Raw genomic sequence first — 19,380 nt, 5'->3', positions numbered from 1 at the left:
GTCTCTAGGAAGCAGCACTGGGATTTGCCTAAGGTCTGTCTGACCTCACATTAAGTCCAGGCTTTTCTGGGGTTCCCCACCATCTTCTGGATCGAGTCCTTTGTGGGAATTCCCTGGCTATCCAGTGGTTAGGACTCAAGGCTCTCACGGCCAGTGGCCCAGGTTCGATCCCTGGTTGGGGAACTAAGATTCTGCAAGCCTCGAGGCCATTAATTAATTACATATATATGTATGACTTCCCATATATGTATGGGCTTCCCTTACAGCTCAGCTGGTAAAGAATCTGCCCGCAATGCCGGAGACCTGGGTTCGATCCCTGGGTTGGGAAGATCCCCTAGAGAAGGGAAAGGCTACCCACTCCTATATTCTGGCCTGGAGAATTCCATGGACATGACTGACTTTCACTTCACATGCATATGTATGACTGAGTCCCCTCGCTGTTCACCTGAAACTATCACATTTTGTTAATCGACTATACACCAATACTTCCCAGGTGGTGCTAGTGGTAAAGAACCTGCCTGCCAATGCAGGAGAGATAAGAGACACAGGTTCCATCCCTGGGTCGGAAAGATCCCCTGGAGGAGGGCATGGCAACCCACTCCGCTATTCTTGCAGGGAGAATCCCATGGACAGAGGAGCCTGGTGGGCTACGGTCCACAGGGTCGCAAAGACTCAGATATGACTGAAGCGACTTACATGCACACCCCAATACAAAAGAAAAGTTTAAAAAAAGTATAAATTAAACAATAATTTTTGTAAAAGTCCTTGGTTCCCAACATGGTGTTCTAATCATTGAATCAGTATCTCTGTCTCCAACTCTACCATCTATTGCCCCTTTCTCTGCTGCTCCCCTCCACCATACCTTTGCCCCAGTCACCAGGCAGCCTCACACTTCCAGGCCTTTGCACCTGCTGTTCCTCTGCCTGCAGTGTTCTTCCCCTCACTCATCCTTCAAGACCCAGGGAAGCTGTCACTCCTTCCTCTACAGAGTTAACCCCTCACTCCAGTGTCCTGACCTAGCCCTGTCTCAGCATTCAGCTCAGCTCTGAGAACAAGGACTGAGTTAGGAAGAAAAACAGGCTCCAGATTTGGATAGCCAGCCTAAATCCTCCATTCACCAGGTAGGGGAGCCTGAGCAAGCGATGTCCACTCCGTGAACTCAGTTTCCTCGTCTGTAAAATGGAATAACATGTCCACACTGAAACGTGTACATGAATGTTCATACTGGCATTATTCATAACAGCCAGAAAGTAGAAACAATAGATGTACATCGACTAATGAATGGATGGTGTGGAATATTCAGGATATGGAATATTACTCGGCAATAAAAAGAGGTGAAGTACTGATAAACGCAGCAATACAGATGAATCTTGAAAACATCACCAACTGAAGAAGCCAGGCACAAAATCATATAATTCTATTTGTAGGATGCGTTCGCAATAGGTAAATCTATAGAGACAGAAAGTAGTTAGATGAGTGGTTGCCTAGGGCTGGGGCAGGTAGACAAAGGGAGTGATTGTTAATCACAGGGTTTCTATTGGGACCCCCGGTGGCTCAGACGGTAAAGAATTTGCCTGGAATGCAGAAGTCCCAGGTTCCATCCCTGGGTCAGAAAGATCCCCTGGAGAAGGGAATAACTATGCATTCCAGTATTCTTGCCTGGAGAATTCCATGGACAGAGGAGCCTGGCAGGCAATAGTCCATGGGGTGGCAAAGAGTCGGACATGACTGGGTGAATAACACACACACACAGGGTTTCTATTAGGGGTGATGAAAACGTTCTAAACTGATTGTGATGATGGCTGCATAATTCTGAGTACCTTAAAAAACTGTGGATTCTTATATTTTAAATAAGCCAATTGCATGCTATGTGAGCTGTATCTCAATTAAGTTCTTTTTAAAAAACTAGACTAGGACTTCCTTGGTGTCCAGTGGGTGAGATTCTGTGCTTCCACTGCAGGGGGCACAGGTTTGATCCCTGATTAGGGAAGTTCTGCATGCTGCAAAGTGTGGGGAAAAAAATAATAATAATTAAAAGCTAGGCTAGGAGATTTCCTGTTGGTCCAGTGGTTAGGACTCTGAGTTTCCAGTGCTGGGGGTCCAGTTTTGATCCCTGTTTGGGGTACTAAGATCTCGCAAGCCTGGAGATGTGGCAAAAAAAAAAAAAAAAGAATTTTCTTTTCAAGCTAGGCTAACAACCTGCTTCTCAGGATTGCTGTGATGATCAAAGTTGGTACCCCAGGGTGGGTACCCATCAATATCTACACAGGGGACTAGCCTGACATTTCACACACCCCAGGAAGGTCCCACTTGCCCTGGCATCCCTGCTCTGGGCTCCCCTCGCCCCACCCAGGGGCTCTCCACACCTGTGTGTGGCTGCAGGAAGGTGTGGCAGTGGGCTGTGCACATCCAGGGATACACCTGAGGCTGTCTGGAGCTGCAGTGCAGATTCTTCCAAATTCAGTATCATGCGGGCTTTGCAGGAATGAACGTGGGGCTTTGGGGCAGGATGGTGAAGCTGCCAACCCAGCTCTGCCATCAACCTCCCTGTCACCTTGGGCAGGTCTTCAGCCTCCCTGAGCCCGAGTGTAATATTAAGACCTGCCACCTAAGGGCTCCCTGGTTTCACATCACTAACCCTCTCAACGACCCCCGACCAGCTCATAGAATTACTGTCCCCTATTTTATAGATATAGAAACTGAAGCTTAGACTAAGAATCTTGCCCAGAACACCTGCCCTCAACACAGGCCACCTGCTCTGTCTGCACCATGACTGGTTCTAGGCCTCCTACTGTGTAGGCCTGGCCCTCAGTTAACTGCTGATGAGGCTCCAGCCAGGCACTACCCCAAAGTTTGACTTTCTATCCACATTCAGCCCTGCAAGGCTCGTCAGCCCTGTTTTACAGGTGAGGCACCTGGAGTGCGGTCAGAGCCTAAACCCAGGCAGTCTGACTCTTAAGCCCCAGCCGCTAACCACCGTACCATGAGGCCTCTCGAGAGCAGGATAAAGACCCTCCTGCTCTGGCCACCTGAGCTGGGGGAATGCGGGATCCTCATATATCACAGAGCTAGAATGTTCTGCCTGGAAGGGGAGCAGGGGGTTGGGCAGAGGGGCAGACCTTGCAGTAGGAAGCAGGAGGAGGGGAGTGAGCAGTTCTGGTCTGAATGGGTCAGAGGCCGAAATCACGGCACCCCCACAGGAGGACTCAAGACAGCCCTGGCTCCAGGGAGGACTTCCCTGTAGCTCATAAGGTAAAGGATCTGCCTACAATGCAGGAGAGCTGGGTTCGATCCCTGGGTCAGGAAGATGCTCTGGAGAAGGGAATGGCAACCCACTCCAGTATTCTTGCCTGGTGAATCTCACGGACAGAGAAGCCTGGGGAGATATAGTCCATGGGGTTGCAAAGAGCCAGACACGACTAAGCGACTAACACTGCTACTGTTACTACTACTGGGGAGCCTTGGTCCTCTTCCTGTGCTGGGTGAGGCCTCACGGAGGCGGGGGCTGATGCAGGCTCAGCTGGGAGGGTGTCTAGGATGGGGAGAACTGTAGAGGGGCACAGGGCATCAGAGGAAGAGCCCCCCCAGTTCAGGCAGGAGCCCAGGCAGGGCCCCCTGCCAGCTCCCCACTTCTCACTCCTCCTTGGCAAGGCGGGTCTCCAGGAAGCATCCCCGCCCTACGCCCCCGTGGCTCCCTGAACTTGCCCCATCCTGGCACCTCCTGCTCCATGGAGGTGGGGCGGGACCCCGGAGCAGGTGTTTCCTCTGGAGCGAGACGTGTCTGAGTGAGGATGACAGCTCACACCTTCGCTGGGGCACCGCCTAAGTGCTGCGTCACAGTTCGCGATTGATGTAATTCCCACCAGATCCCCGGGAAAGAGGAGCTATGGTGCCTCCTCTTCCTATAGACGAGGCGTCTGAAGCCGGAGACAAGCGGGAGTGAGGCGCCGCCCCCTGGCAGCCAGGGTCTGAGCGGAAGTCTGTTAAGAACCTGAGCTCTTAACCGCTGGGACAGACTGCCTCCAGGGAGAACGTGCCAGAGAGCACAAGCTAGACAGAGGCAAACAGACTGAGAAAGGGAAGCTCTTTTCCAACTCCAAGCTGCCTGTGGGTTTGAGGAGGGAAAACTTACTCCAGCTCTTAAATGGGAGGCGGCCATGCCAGTCCAGGTTGGGGGCGGCGGCGGGGGGCGGAGGGAGAGAGGGGCTGGGAGTGGAAGTGCGCATATCACAGGAGAAGGGGGCTGCAAAACGATGGCCCCGGCATGGTGCCACATGGCTGCCCAGGTGGGAGGCACTGCCCCCCATGCCAGCCACCAGCAGAGCCGAGGGTGCCTGGGCGCCCCTGCCTCCTGTTCACGGTCATCCCTTTCTCGCCGCCCCCACCCCCGCCTGCCCCCGCCGCAGGCTCCCCAGGCTCTCAGGTCGCTGCACGTGTTCCTTCCCTCGGTTCCCCCTACTGCGTCCCCACCTCCTGCTCCTCCTCATTCTTAGACGCCGGGAAGCCTACTGGATGCCTCCCCTGGGCCCCACTGACACCCGTAGGGCCCCCTCACAGCTTCGTCTCCCTCTTTGGCTTTTCTCTTCTCTCCCCGCTCCTCCTCTCCCCTCCATGCCCAGCACAGGACTTGGCTGGCACAGAGATAAATGGATGATGAATTCAATTTGCTGTCAGATTTAAAGATCACACGAATAACACTCAGACCTTGCACAGATAAGTGTCACACGGCCCTGGAAGCCCCTTCTTCAGCCCCTCAGAGGGGCTTATGTGTCAGCTAGAAAGGGAACAGGTGGGACATTCACGTGGCCTCGATCAAGAAACTTCAGCTAAGAGCTGCCCGCTTGGGGAATAGGGGCACACAGGGAGGAACAGCCGATCCACTTGCTTGCTTGCTTCTGGTCTCCCCTCATGGAACTGGTTGGGGAGAGCCCTGAGGCTCAAGCCTGGCTGGGCTGTGTGACCTTGGGCAGACCGTCACCCTCTCTGGTAACCTCTTAGGAAGGAAGGCAGGAGCTGAGGCGACCGGGAAGGGGCGGGGCTGACAGGGGCAGGAGGTGGGATGCAGAAGAAGACGCTGATTCAGGGGATGGAGCGGTGGCGGCAGCAGGGTAGACGCGGTGTTTGGACAGCTGCAAGTCCTTAACGGGGATTTCCCCCCTTTTCAACAAATCCCCGTAAAACAGCATTTTGTCCAAGTCAGCGTTTTGTGGCAGCCTGGGCCTCCTCCGGGGGCGGCAGAGGAGGTTGGCTGGGAGCGGGTAGGGTTCCAGGGTCCTTCAGACCAATGAGAGGGGAAAAGGGAATAGACCCCAGCAGGAAGTAGCGGCATGAATACACACCCTTCTCTCCCTGGATAGGGCTGCTCCTGAAGCAATAAGTGCCCCCTCCCACCAGTCCTCTCTCCAAGGGTCCCGTCCCAGAGACGATCAGCAGCCTGGGGGCGGGGGTGGGGGGGCAGGTGATCCTGTGGAATTTAAGGGCCTGCCCCCTCCCCATCCCATTGCACACGTGAGCTCTCAGAGGTCGCGATGCAAAGGGGGGGCCTGAGCGCGGGGCGCAGGTTCCCGGCGGAGCGTGCAGGGGTGTGGCCAGTGCGGCCCTGGCCGACCCCCGCCTCCCCTCGCCCCGGGTGGGTGGATGGAACGCAGCTCTGCGCAGGCTCCTGCTGCTCCAAGCCCCCTACCCGAAAAGGGCGGCTGCAGCTGAGGGAGCCGCGGGGAGCTCAGGCAGCCCCGGGGCCTGGCCAAACCACAGGTATGTTATGAGACGCTTCCTGTTGTGGAGACATTTCTGCGGGATCGGCTGCCCCGCTTGCTCCTGTCTCCCCACCGGCCCGGCCGCGCTCTGTTCTCTCCCCGGGTCTCTGGCCCTGACCCACGTCTCTCGGTCCCTCTTTCTCTCTCTCTAAGCCCAGTCTCCGCCACTTCAACAGGTGAGCAGCATTTCCAAGGCTCTCCCTATCAGGGGTCCAGCCCTGGGCGGGGTGGGGGGCCCTAAGGCCCTTTACATTCTGACTGCCCCTGAACTCTCATTCCAGCACAGCTGCTTTCCAGCTGTGTGGTCTCAGGCAAGTAACTTAACCTCTCTGAACCTCAGTGTCTTCATTTGTGAAAGGGTTAACTGACATGGTCTAAGCCATCGGCCCCTTCATGCTGCCCTGTTCTGCTACCCTGATGGCCAGAGAGTCCTCCCTTCAGTCTAACCTTAGTGCCTCCTGCTGCAAAGCAACATCTCCACCAACCTTTGAAAACCTCAGGTGACTTGCTGCCAAAGGCCAGGACCTTGTGAAGTTCCCTAAAAGTCAATTATCTGTGCTTCTCAGCCTTTTCTCTGACTGCTCCTGAGATGCTGCTGACTAGGGGTCACACAGCCTGCTCAGGCCAAGGACGAAGTTATGGATCTTGGAAAGAAGCAGAGGAACTGCCCTCCTCACCCACTGGGCATGATGCCCACCCACCCCACCCCACCCCCACCGCGACTCCACACTTCTCCAGGGTTCCTGAGCCCCCATCCCCCACCTCTCTCCCAGCTTGCAGAGATCAGGAACCCTTTCCCATCCCCCTTTCCTGAGTCTCAGATGAAAGGGGTCCTGTCTCCTACTCAAGGTCCCCCCAGCCCTTCCACACCTCTTCCTCAGGGCTGGGTTGGAGGGCTCACTGTCTGTGGGTGCCTCCCCGAGTCCCAGCCTCTGCATCCCAGTCTATACAGGCCTCTCCCCTGCCCCTGGCCAGCCTCATCTTTCTCCAGCCCTTCTCAGCCAAGCTTCTTGAAAGAACTCTCTCTACCCCTCACCCTCTCACCTCGTGTGTTTCCTTCTCACCAGCACTGCCTCCTGCCTTGTGACCCTGCTTTCCTCCTTCCTGGAAAGGCTCCTCCTCAGATTCTTCTCTGCTCCTTCCCTCTGCCCACTTTGCAGACCCAGGCTTGACCCCAAGGAGCTGGCTCAGACCTCTTCTCTTCTCTCTGGATGTTTCTCCTACAGTTTCTAGCTCTCCCCAGCTCCCACAGTTCCAATCCCAGCACCAGGGACTCCCATGTCTGTTTCCAGCTACCACTCCCCTGAGCCCCAGACTCTTGAGTTCAACTATGAGCCAAGCATTTTCTCCTGGCTGTCCTTCAGACACCTCCACCCAAACTGCTGTCATTATCTTCTCCCCTATTACGTGCTTCTCCCCAACTCCCTGGTGCCCAGGCCAGAAATCAGGACATCACTCCTGACACTTCTGACCCTTCCTTCCTTACGTGGAATCTCTCTAGCCTATACACTGCCTTAGCACAAGTAGGAAAGGCTACCCCTCTGTCCAGCCAACTCGGGCTTTCCTCATTGACTTTCTGCAGTGTCCTTGAAGAGTAACCGACCCGCACAACTGTACATGACAGCCCTGTTCCTTCGCCCCCAAACCCCCAATCCAATCTTGCAGACTGTCTCCTCTGTTTCTCTCACTTCTCTTCCTTCCCCTCCTCCCCCATTCTCTCTGTCCTAATACAGACCTTGTATTCTCCCAACACACAGCCCAGAGCCTGGCACATTCCAGCCATTCAGTAAAGGTTTGTTAAATTGCCAGATCCTCACCTGGATTATCAAAACTGTTCTCTCCCACCCCTCAACCTCAGCTTCTCTGTCTTCCTCAGAACATCCTATAGATACTCCAACAGTGCTTCTCAAACTTTAGTGTGCATCAAACGATTTTAAAAACACAGGCTCCTAGCCCATACCCTCAGGGATCCTGATTCAGTAAGTGTGGAGCAGGGCCCAGCATCTGCAGCTCTAACAACCTCCCAGGTGATGCTAATGCTGCCTATATGTGAACCACACTTTGGCACAGCTCTGCCATGGCCCTCCCCGCTCTGGAGTCTCCAATGACTCCCTAGTACCAAAGTGATAAATCCCATGTTATTCTGCAGTTCATGTGGCTTACTGGAGAAGGTATATAGTCGTCCCTCTGCATCCACAGGTGATTGGTTCCAAGACCTCCATGGCTACTAAAATCTATGAATGCTCGAGTCTTTTATATAAAATGGTGTGGTATCTGCATATAACCTATGCACATCCTCACGTATACTTTAAACCATTTATAATACCGAATACAATGTAAATGCTATGTAAGTAGTTGCTGGGACACAAGGTAAACTTAAATTTTGCTTTTTGGAAATTTTGGGAATTGGTTTTCAAGTATTTTTGATTCACAGTTGGCCAGATTTGAGGATGGACGTGGAACGTGCAGATACAGAGGGCTGACTGTACTTTAGACTCAGTGGTAATGCGGATAAAGAAAGCAGAGAGGATGGCAAGATCATAGTGAGGCTGGCAAATCCATGAGACCACAGCTGGTGGGGAGACACACTCCAGGTCTAAGAGTCATGTTTGGGAACCAGCTTGTTGTGGGAACCATGTGGGTGATTGACATGCCCACCTGTGACCCTTCCGCCACGTCTGTGTCTCTGAATCCAGACCCTCATCTTCCTGTGTATCTGAGGCATCTCCTGGTAGGTCTCTCTCCTGTCTGTGTCACCATCCCATTTGCCCACCCTGTTTGTCTTCCTCTGCTCTCTCGCGCGTTATACCCAGATCCTGTTAGAGTTCCAGGCTCTGAAATCTCTAGCTGCTGGTCACTTGATGGGAGCCTCCAGAAGGCCAGCATTTGTGGCCTTAATGCTAACGTCAGGTCTGGGGCTGACCTCCCTAGATGATCCCTGAGCAGCCCCACAAGGTCTGGGTGGAGACTTGTGGGGTCCAGTCCCCATGACCTCACTGTCCTGCAGGTCACTGAGACTCTGAACCTCTCAAATTTAGATGTGCAAGCATGAGGACTGTTTCGAAGCTAAAGAGCTACCTGGAATCTGAGAGTTGGGGGATGGAGGGAGGAGGCTAGGCTGGGACAGGGCTGCCTGGAGGACACCCTATCATCCAGACTGATGGCAGGACAGGAGTGTCGCCTCTGCCCACCTTGTCTATACAACCAAGTTTCAGTTCCACCAAGAGTCCCAACACCCCTCACCTCTGCCAGTGAGGACCTTAGACCACAGGGGACCTCAACTTGCAAAACAGCATTGGAAGGAGGTTTTAAGGACAGATCAGAGTTCAACATGCCCATAAAGGCAAGAGATGGTGGAATACTCCAAATTGAGTGGGCAAAGAAGACTGAGGGCCTTCTAGGATGGGTTATATCTAAGAGGCAGAGAACCTGTGGGTCTGAAACTTGAGAGGGAGCGATATAGGCTGGAGATAAAAATAGGGCTTCATTGGTGGTGTTGCTGCAGCCTGGATGAGGGCCATGGGCTCACCCTTAGGGAAATCACCTATGTTTAGGGGTGAGAGGAGCACCAGCATCCTGAATCCAGACACCCCAAACTTCTTGATGTTTCCCTGTACCCACTGCCCACCTTTGCCTGCACAATCCTGCTTGCGTGAATTGCCCTTTCTTTCTTTCTCCTCCAGGTGGTGGTGGTTTTGGTCACTAAGTCATGTCTGACTCTTGCAACCCCATGGACTGTAGCCTGCCAGGCTCTTCTGTCCATGGGATTTCCCAAGCAAGAATACTGGAGTGGGTTACCATTTTCTTTCTCCAGGCAAACATGTCATTCCTCATTTAAGACCCAGTTAAATGCCTCCTCCTCCAAGCAGCCTTCCCTGCCTCCCTCAGGCAGAACAGCTCCTCCTCCAGGGCCTGTCTTCCCCAACACCCATCTCATCCTTAGCTGGGCTCAGCATATAGTAGGTGCTCAGTACAGTCTGCAGCCTGGGTGCTCTAACTCCTGGCCTCTGGCAACCCCACCTCCAACCTCCTGCCAGCCTGCAAGATGGTTTCTTATAGGGTCCCTTTTCCTTGGTGGCTCTTCCAGAGTCCTTCTCAGCTCTCTGCTGGAGGGGGCTTGGGCTGACCTCCCTCCCTGAAGGGACTAGGCCCACTTCCCAGGCCACCAATCTCTGCTCATCTCTGAGGCTAGCCAGCCCACTACTACCCTGGGGAGGAGCATCTTGGGGGGCAACAGAGTGTCCAGCGAGGTAGGAACAACCAGGTGGGGGCAGCAGACAGGAGCCAGGGCAGCCGTGTATCCTCGGGCAGGTGGCCAGGGGTCCGGCCCTTCCTTGCCAGGGGCTCAGGCCTCAGCTGGTGCCATTGCTCACTTCCCAGAAGAGGCCCTGAGCTTTTGAGCGAGACCGGACATTGGAGGGCCACCAGACCCAGGCACCCCCAGGCCCTAGGCCGGGCCCTGCCTTCTCAGCCGCCAGTCCCCTACCCCACCCCCACACCACCGCCTTCTGGTTCACATTTGCAGCCTTTTCCGGAGCGCCACCCGCCGCCCGCTGCCTCCGCACGCCTGCCAAGATTCCTAGGCCTTCGCGGCTTCCCTGCACGGTGGCGGCAGCTTCAGCGTCAGCAGGAGAGGCTGGGTTGGGCAGGGAGGGGGCCCGGCGGGAGCCCGGCCAGGCCACTGCACCCAGGCAGGCCAAGCAAACACGGCCGCGCCAAGGAGCTGGGGCGAAATAGTTCACAAATGAGAAAAAGCTGCTTCCGAGTTGGGCCGGAGGGAGCTGAGGTCACCTGCAAGAGGGGCTGCCCGCTAGGACACCCTGAGTCAGGGAGGGGCTTCCGCAGCAGCTGGGGGGAGCAAGGGCAGACGGCAGCAAGCATAGGCCGCATGCAGCCTGGGATACTGGAGAACCCCTGCCCCCAAATCTAGCTTACCTTTCAGGTCGGAGGGGCCTCTGAAGGTCCCAGCAGAGACAAGGCCTGAGAATTGAAAGAGGGAAACTGAGGAAGATGCCAGGAGCTGGGGGAGCCTCCTGCCCTGACTCACAGCCTCCCTGGGGCCCGCCATGGGCTTTTTGCCAGGAGCCCCTGCTGCAACACTGGCCCCCAACCTGCTCAGGGAGCCAAGATGTGTGCCCCGCCACCGACTTCATTCATGCCATGCACACTCAGCAATGCCCACAGGGGACCTGGCCCTGAGCTGTTGGGATTCTTCCTGTCCTAGGGCCTAGGCTGAGGAAGCCCCTTCTCTGTGCCAGGGTCCAGTCTGAAGAAGTCCCTACACCCTGCCAGACCCTAGGCTGGGGTGGTCCCTACTATAGACTAGGGTTCTACCTGGGGAAGCTCCTACTGGGTACGGAACCCAAGGCTAGGCCTTGGCTCCTAGGCTCAGCGCCCTGCCCTGCCCTGAACTAGCCCGAGGCATCAGACAAGTGGCCATCACACAGTTGACCAAGGTCTCTGGGCCATGGGAGTACACAGCAGGGAATACTGCCCTCCCTTGAGTTTCCCTAGAAGACTTCATGTAGGAAGGGGCTGGATCCTGAAGGGTGAGTAGGAGTCTGACAGGCAGGCAAAGTAAGAAAAGGAATCTCAGGCAGTAGGGAGCTGCTGGGCAGGCACAGGGAAGGCCCAGGGTGCCATGAGGTTGAGAGGATGAGCGGGAGCTGAGAGGGCGGGGCCAATTTAGTGGAGAGCCTTAAATACTATGCTTGCGTTTCTCTGTGAGGCAATGGGGAGCCACGGATGGTTGTTCAGCAGGGGACATGATGTGGTTACAGCCCTCGAAGGCCAGGTCCCCATTTCTGGCTCAATCAACCATGATACCTGATTGTCGTAAGCCCTAGTCCAGGTCACACAGCAGAGCTGGGGCCGCAGTCCAAGCCCAGACATGAATCCCGGGTGGATGGGGAGGGGATGCCTAGCCAGCCCACCTGGCAGGGAGGCCTGCCGGCCTCGTCACTCTCTCCCCCAGCTGCTTGCTCGCCTCTGCCCGCTCCCATGGAAACTCTGACATCCCAGCCCTCTCCCTGCACAAGCAGCCAGCTGCTGGAGCCAGCGGCTCCTAGGCCCTCTCTCCAGCTCAGCTGAGCCCTGCCCCCACCCATGCCACTCTGACACCGTGACCCCAGAGGTGGGTCATGAGGCTGCTCTCTCTGAGGGCCCAGCCTAGCTGATGGAGCGTGGGTGGGAGGTTCTCACTGCCCAGCTTGACCCTGGCTTCTCTGGCCCCAGTCCCCACCCTCACCGTGAGGCTCAGGAAGAGGAAGTGACTTATATTGGATCTGGGCTTTTGAAAGATGAACACAGATTTAACTGGGTGGTGGTGGGAAGAGGTAATCAGTCCAGGCTAAAGTAGCAGCATGTGTGAGGGTATGGAGGCATGAACGCTGTGAACATAAGTGAAATAAATAAATGAACTAACCAATCATAGCTGACACTTATTATGCACCTACTATGTGCCAGGCTCTCTGCTCGTGAACTGTCTCATGTAGTCCTCAGACCAACCCAATGAAGTATATGTTCTTTGTCTTTCCTTTTTACAGAGTGGGAAACCAAGGGACAGAGAGGTTAAGTAATTGGTCAAAGGTCACACAGCTCATGATGGGTAAAGCCTAGGCTGTTGGTGCCAGAGCTTGGGCTCCTGACCTCTCTAAATACAGATGGTTTGAGATGAGAACTGGATGAGGTCAGCCTGAGAAATACCTTGAATATCAGAATCAAAGACTGATACTGGGAAAGACTGAAGGCAAAAGGAGAAGGGGTGGCAGAGGATAAGAAGGTTAGACAGCATCACCGATGATATGAATTTAAGCAGACTCTGGAGATAGTGAAGGATATGGGGTCACAAAGAGTCAGACAGGACTTAGCAACTACACAACAACAGCAGCATCAGAGACCCCAAGCACAGCTTAAAGCTGGCTCTCCATGCCCTTCACACATTGGCCCTTAAGAATAATGGTCTCTAGAAATCCCAAGTATAAGGAATTCCCTGTCAGTCCAGTATTTAGGACTCTGTGCTTCCATTGCTGTGCCATGGGTTCGATCCGCGGTCAGGGAACTAAGATCCCACGAAATACGCAGTGTGGCAAAAAAATAAAAAATAAAAATCCCAAGCATACTTTATGTACCAGACGTAGCACTAGGCATGTTCCAGGCGTTTTTATCATGCTCTCCTGTAACCCTGTAAGGCGGGAATTCTATTGAGGAGGAGGGTTGAGGCCCAGAGAGGTGACATCCATTCTCCATGGTGAAGCACCAGGGCTAGGATCTGAACCTTGGGGCTTGCCAGCCCTCAAATGGCCAAAACCCAGTTCACTTGGGCTTCCTGGAGACTGCCGCCATGGTAATGCTCCCCACTTCTCCACCCCCATCTGTGCTGCCTCGACCCAGACGGCAAGAGAGACCAGCAAGGCTGGCAAGACAGTGGGCCGCTCCTATCCCGGGCCTCAGGAGCCCACTCCAACTGACCAAGGCTCCTCAATCCTACTAAATAGGAAGGTGGGGTGGGCGGGTGTGCCAGGGCAGGGCCTGAGCCCGCTTCAATGGGACTCTGTTCTTAACCTGCGCTCTCAGCTGCCTTCCCTAATCTCCTGAGCCCCTCCCCTGGCGACATCGCCTCCTTGCACAGTGCCTGCCTCCAGCTAAATCCCAGACCAGAGGTGGGTGGGACAGTCTGCACCCCCTTGTCCTCCACCATCTTCTGAGAGCTCAGGCTCCCTAAGGACACTGGCCAGGGCCCCAGGCCTGCTTCCCCATCCCAACTTTCCAAACAGAGGTGTGGATTGATGGCCAGGAGGCAAAGAGTTGACTCCTCCCAGAGCGGGGCTCATGGAAGAAGTCTCTGTTTTCTGAGCCCTTACCGGGAGCTGGCCCTCCGCTAAGAGTCCTGCTTAAAAAATCATGACGGGGTATGAACCGCTCTGGAGCCCAGCTGCTCACATTCCTCTCTCAGCCCTGCCTCTTACTAGCAGTGACCTCATTCATTTGTGCCTCAGCTTCTTCATCAGGAACGTGGGAGCAATTCCTACTTCGCAGAGCGCTGGAGCAGATGAAGGGCGGTCATTTCAAGTAGCCGACTTCCACCAGCGCTGGGCATTAAGGGAACATTCGATATACGTTTGCAATTATCATCGTCTCCATCGCCATGATTGGCCTCCCCCAAAGCCCTGTGTGAGATTAAATTAGAAACCCTATTTTACAGATGAAGAACCGGAGGCTCGGAGACAAGTCACTCGCCCAGGTCTGCCAGCCAGCCCGTGGTGAATGATGCCAGAATTGGGACCCAAGCCCAGTGAGTTCACAGATGAGGAGGGCAGCCTCGCGGCTCCCTGGAGCTGAGGGCCAGCGTGCGTGCGTGCGTGCGTGTATTGGGTTTGGGGCGGGGGTGGGGGGGTCCTCCACAGCCCCTCAGCCCCTCCTGCTTGACCCCCAGGGGCTCCGCTGCCCAAGCCCCTGCCGCCGCTGCAGGAGGGGGCTGTGCATTCCTGGCTAAGCAGCCGGATTTGCTGTGCTCCGGGAACTATGAAAAGAATGTTTGCCACGAGCTGAGCCGTGGTCGCCTGTCAGAGGGAGCGTGGCCTGGAGGGCCCACGCAGAGCTGAGTGGCGGCCAGGAGCCGCCGCGGTGGGAGGGAAGCAGGCTAGACGGGAGAGAGCTCCTGGTTAGCGAGGGCAGTGGACGCTGCAGGGGGGTGGGGACCGGAGAGTCGGCTTCCTGGGGCCTTTTGGGAGAAGAGAAAGGACCCCCTCCCCACACACAAGCAACACTGCTCGTCATCACAGGCTCCAAGGAGATCCGAGGAGGCATTACCGGCCCATCTTATGGATGGGCTTATGGAGACCCAGGGGGAAGCTCACTGCCATGGCAGAATTGAGACCCGAGGCCTGGACCCCTTCCTCCCAGAAACCCACCCGCCCTCACGGGGCCCACCAGGTCCACAGCGCATCCTGAGATATCAGAAAACACCATGCCAGCCCTCACAGTCGTAGCCGTGCTTCCGGCCTGACCTTCTCATGATTACTGCTCCCCACGTTCCCTGTCCCTCAAAAAAGTACCTTGTGTATGACAGTGCCTGGCACACGGTGGACAGATGAGAAATCATTAAGTTTCCATTCCCTTCCCCCACAAACCGAGCCCTGGAGAGGGCAGGAACCTGGGAGGTCAGCGGGGGAGGAACATGAGCTGTACATCCTTATGGACCTGGGAGCGAATCCCAGTTTGACACTCTGAAGAGGGGCGCTTGGCCAGGTTACGGGCCTCTCTGAGCCCTCCACTTCTCCCTCTGTTAAATGGGCTACCGCCCTTTGCCTTGCAGCAGAGTAATAAGGACTACATGAGATATGCAAACACAGGTCCTGGTGCATCGTGGCTGCTCAGTAAACTCTTATTGTTACTCTCCCCCAAGGGGACAGAAAGAATTGAAGTTAGAGAACCTCTGATGACAAGGTCCCCTCCATCCTAGGTTCCGGATGGCCCCTGTGAGAGGAGCACAGCCTCTGCAGGGAAGGGAAGCCGGCGCCCAGGGTCCCATCCTCGGGGCTCAGTCCCTCCACTGGCTGCTGTGTGACCCTGGGCGAGTTCCTCTCTGAGTCTCTGTAATCCCGTCCAGGAGATGAGCCAGCAGTACTGGCATGGCTCTCTCCAGGAGGCACTAACCCTCTGCCACCCGCTTCTTCTGCCCTCTAAGAGCCAGAAATCTCAGCCTGCATGGGGACAGTCACCTCTCAGTTCAAAACTTTCCAAGAATCTGAATGGAAGGAGGGCCAGGCCCTCCCCCGTCCCTTCCCAGGATCCAACCAGAGGGGTGGAACAGACTCTGATCAGAAGTCTGGGTGAAAGTTCTTGGCTCTGCACCCTGACCATGTGTGACCTGGGATTACTCCTCACCTCTCTGCAGGCAAAAGGACCCTGGAGACCAGCATTAGCGTTCCCATTTTATAGATGAGGAAACTGAAGCACAGAAATGGGAAGACCCTTACTCAGAGTCACATGGAAAGTAACCTTGATCTGACCCCAAGGTCAGAGTCACATGGAAAGTAACCCCGATCTGAGTCCCAAGATCAGCTCTTCCCCTCACTGCACATGCTGCTTTCACTTAAGACCCGCTGTCCACATCCCACCACCCTGGAAATGCCCACAGAACACAGCGGGCCTGAAATGCCCTTTCTGGGACCAGGACTTCCCTAGCTGATATCTGGGCACACTTGTGCACACACATGGCCTCACACACCCACTTAGGCTTCTATACATACATACTCAGGCCTCACAGACACTAACTAGCCCCCAGACTCATGGCCACACTCAACAGTCAGGCCCAGACCCTGGGCTTCAAACCCACATCTCCCCTGGATTTGCCTCCTCTGGGGTCAGACCACAGCCATTCAGAGCACGGTTCCTGGCCCACTCTCTCCTCACCCCCACAGTCAAGCATCACTGAGGCTTGTCCAGTCTCTCTCCTTATTCCTCTCTATCTATACCTTCCTCTTATCCCCATGACAACCATTCACCTCAGCCTCTATCATCTTCCTCCTCAAACTCTTGTCCAGCCTCCTAAGTGGCCACCTTGCCCTCCAGAGCAACCAGAGTGATCCCCAATTTGCACCACTCTGCAGCTCACACCGTTTCTCTGAACAAGGTCCTAGGAAATCTGACCTCAAAGTAGCTGTCAGTCCCTCCACCTCACTCCCTCACTGTGTGAACCGTGAGTTGTGAGCCGAGCCGGCAAGTACTCACCACCCCCTGAGAGAACTCTGCAGCTTCCCACCTCCACACCTTCGCCTATGCTGTTCCTTCTGACTGGAATGTCCTCATTTACCCTTTCCTCCCTCTGCACCTGTCAAAGTTCTTCTCCCTGAAAGCCCCAACTAGAGGCACCTCTTCGCTGCCTCTCCTGAGGGCCCCTCCACACACACTTCGGCTTACAAGGTGCCTCCCCCCATGTACCTCAGTGGGCACCCTGAGACACAGCTGCACCCCATATGAGAGGCTGCTGCGCCTCTGTAAGTGCCTGAGGCCACAGATGGGACTGGTTCATCTGAGGCCCCAGTCTCCTACAAGGGGAGCCCCATGCCTGCCACTGGGGGGCCTGGGGTGGGCTAGGGGACCAGTAGGGCAACCAGCCTTCAGTCTGGCTCAGACCCGGAGCAGGGGAGGAGGTGGGGTGCTTAGGCTGACAGCCCTCTTGGCTATCTGCCTGCCCCCTTCTTGCTAGGAGATATATTCACCTCCACTTTTCTCTCCTCTTCCTCTGAGCCAGAGAATAAGCGGAAACTCATTTTCACTGTGATAGACAGAGTGAAACTGGAGAGAGAGACCCTACTGAGAAAGCGTGTGTCTGTGTGTGTGTGTGCGCGCGCATGTGTGTTGTCCTGTCTGAGTGCGTCTGGCTGGGCCACGTGGGGCCTGCCATGTGTCTGCAGGAGTCCATGTGGGCGTGCGTGTGTGTGTGCGTGCACATGCCCTGTCTGTTGTTGCAGCGTCTGTCGTGGTGTATGTTTCAGTAGAGCATGTTCTGGTGTGTGATTGTGTGTGACTGTCAATGGGAGGGAGTGTAGCTATGCAGCTGTGCGTGACTCTGCGAGTATGTCTGTGGTGTGTCCTCGTTACTGTTTTGGGGTGATTGCACGCCCGAGGGCCTGTCTGCGTTCACCAACCCAGCAAGGGGCCAGTGGGGACAGCTTTGCACTGACCGAGGCCACCAACTCCCCACGCAGAGTTGCTGCCCTCTGCATTTCCGCTTCTGAGGTCTAAGTGGGCTCCCTGAGGGCTCCCATCTGCTCAGGGAAGTGAGTGTCAGTCCCCTGAGAGGAACCCCAGACTGCCTAACCCTCCAGCGCCCCCAGGTCTTCCAGACACCCAAGGCAGCTCCCTGGGAGGTTGCCTTCACTAAGGGCGCTCCAAGGAAGGGGTGAACCCTACCATCAGACAAGCGCACAGACCTTAGCAAGAGACGCTGATGGCAAACAGGAGGAAGGGCTTCCGGGTTGCCAGGGTCCCCTGAGGGAGGTCAGTGGTATTTCTGTGTCAAAAGCCTAGCACATTCTCACACACACCGAGGACCTCACGTAAGCACACACTGATTGATACACACGAATGACACACCGGCAGACACTCGCTGTCCCCCTCACACCCCACAAAGGCACACACTGACAGGCTCACACACTGCACACACACAAGCAAACTCCGAGGGTCTGCCCTTCAAAGCTCGTAACTCCCAGGCTCCTCTGGCTGAACAGTGTCTCCCCATGGCCCCCCACCAACCCCAGGGGAATCCCATGGTCACTATGTCTCCAGCCCCAGGACAGACACTGGGGAGGCAGTTCTGGGGCCCCCAGATATCAGCTCCTCTGAGTCAGGCACCAGCCCCCCTCACCCCTCCGCAGGTCTCAAACCTAAGCTGCAGCAAGGTGCTGAGCCTCTGGCAGAGACAGCCTTCAAAACCCCAGTCTCGGGTTTGGGGGATGCTGTTAGGACACCCCGAATAGGAGGGACTTGGGGGCAGAAGCAGGAAAAAAAAAAACAAAAAACGGGAAACCGGGAGGTGGCCAGCTAACTAGAATCAGCAGAGAGATGGGGAGAGGAGAGCCTGAGGTCTACAAGGGGTTCGGGGGGACTCTAAGGCCCCTGCTCCCTCCTGACCCTGCGATGGAAGCGTTGTCATCCCATTTCGCAGGTGGGAAGGGAGACTCCCGGAGGTGAAATGATTGCTCCGAGCCACATGGCCAGGGATTCCACCCTGGGCCTGTCTGAAGCTGGAGCCCCCGCTCCTGGGAAGGAAGGGAGGAGGGGCTCCCTCGTGCCAGCGCCGACCCCCGGGCCGAATCCCCCATCCCGTCCTCACTCCGGAGTCCTAGGCGCCGGCCCAGGTGTCCCCGACGGTTTCGGGAGAAGCGCAGGCCGGGTCTTGCCCTCGGAGCCCCCAAGCCCGGCAGCCGCGCCGCCTCCTCCCGCTTACCTGCAGGGGCGGCCGCCGAGCGCCGCTCCTGGCCCTCGAGGGCGGCCCGGGGCGCGCGGGCTCCAGGCAGGGACGTCGTCGGGGTCCGCGCCGGCGGGGCTCCGCGTCGCTCTGCCGGCCGCCCTTCGCGGCTGCAGGAGTGGGCGGGCGGCGCGGGGGGGGCCGGGGCGGCGGGAGGGGCGCGGCGGGGCGGGGCCTCCTTCCTCTTTCCACAGCCGCCGCCAAGGCCCGCGCCCCGCCCGGCCGAGCGCGCGCCCAGCCCGGCCTCGACAGTCGCCTCCCTCCCGCGACCCACTCGAAAACCCCCACCCCGCGATATCCCGGGCAGCGCGGCCCCCATGCACCCTCGTGCCACGCACATTGTGCCAGCGTCTGGGGCCCCCTGCCCTCTGAGGCCACCCGTCGAAAGGGGAACACAGACCCAGACCTGGCGCCGAGAAGGGCATGGTATGCTCAGCGCAGGGAAGGGGCAGCACCGAGATTGTTGTTTAGTGGCTCAGTCATGTCCCACTCTTTGCGCCCGCAGGGACTGAAGCCCACCAGGCTCCTCTGTCCACGGCAAGAATACAATCGCGGTTTCTTGTGTCTCCTGCATTGGCAGGCGGGTTCTTTAGTTTGGAGCCACCTAGGAAGCCCAGCACAGGGATGGTGGGCCATACGTGAGCAGTT

Source organism: Bubalus kerabau, chromosome 6, assembly GCF_029407905.1.
Source record: "Bubalus kerabau isolate K-KA32 ecotype Philippines breed swamp buffalo chromosome 6, PCC_UOA_SB_1v2, whole genome shotgun sequence".
In the NCBI taxonomy this organism is placed as follows: Eukaryota; Metazoa; Chordata; class Mammalia; order Artiodactyla; family Bovidae; genus Bubalus; species Bubalus kerabau.
The sequence above is the reverse complement of the archived record's forward strand: the minus strand, read 5'-3'. Positions refer to the sequence as shown.